This window comes from Capsicum annuum, chromosome 3 (genome assembly GCF_002878395.1).
Source record: "Capsicum annuum cultivar UCD-10X-F1 chromosome 3, UCD10Xv1.1, whole genome shotgun sequence".
Taxonomy (NCBI): Eukaryota; Viridiplantae; Streptophyta; class Magnoliopsida; order Solanales; family Solanaceae; genus Capsicum; species Capsicum annuum.
Genome location: NC_061113.1, coordinates 9,107,313 through 9,107,646, shown reverse-complemented (window position 1 = coordinate 9,107,646; position 334 = coordinate 9,107,313).

Here is a 334-nt window from a genome sequence, read left to right as displayed (position 1 = left end):
GTGTGTCATGGCCAGTTGGATTAGAGGAGGATGGCTCGAGCGTATAACAAAAAAGTTCGTCCCAAGAATTTTGAAGTTGGTCAGTTGGTATTGAGACGTATCTTTCCTCACCAGGTTGAAGCGAAAGGCAAGTTCTCCCTTAACTGGCAAGGTCCCTTCGTTGTGAAGAAAGTGTTGCGCAATAGAGCTTTATATTTGACAGATATTGAAGGTAAAATGGCAGAAATGGCTATCAATGCTGATGCGGTCAAAAGATACTATGTATGATATTTGATCCTTTGTTGATTTTATTGCATGTTTAGTACTTGCATTTTTGAAGATTGATATGATGAAG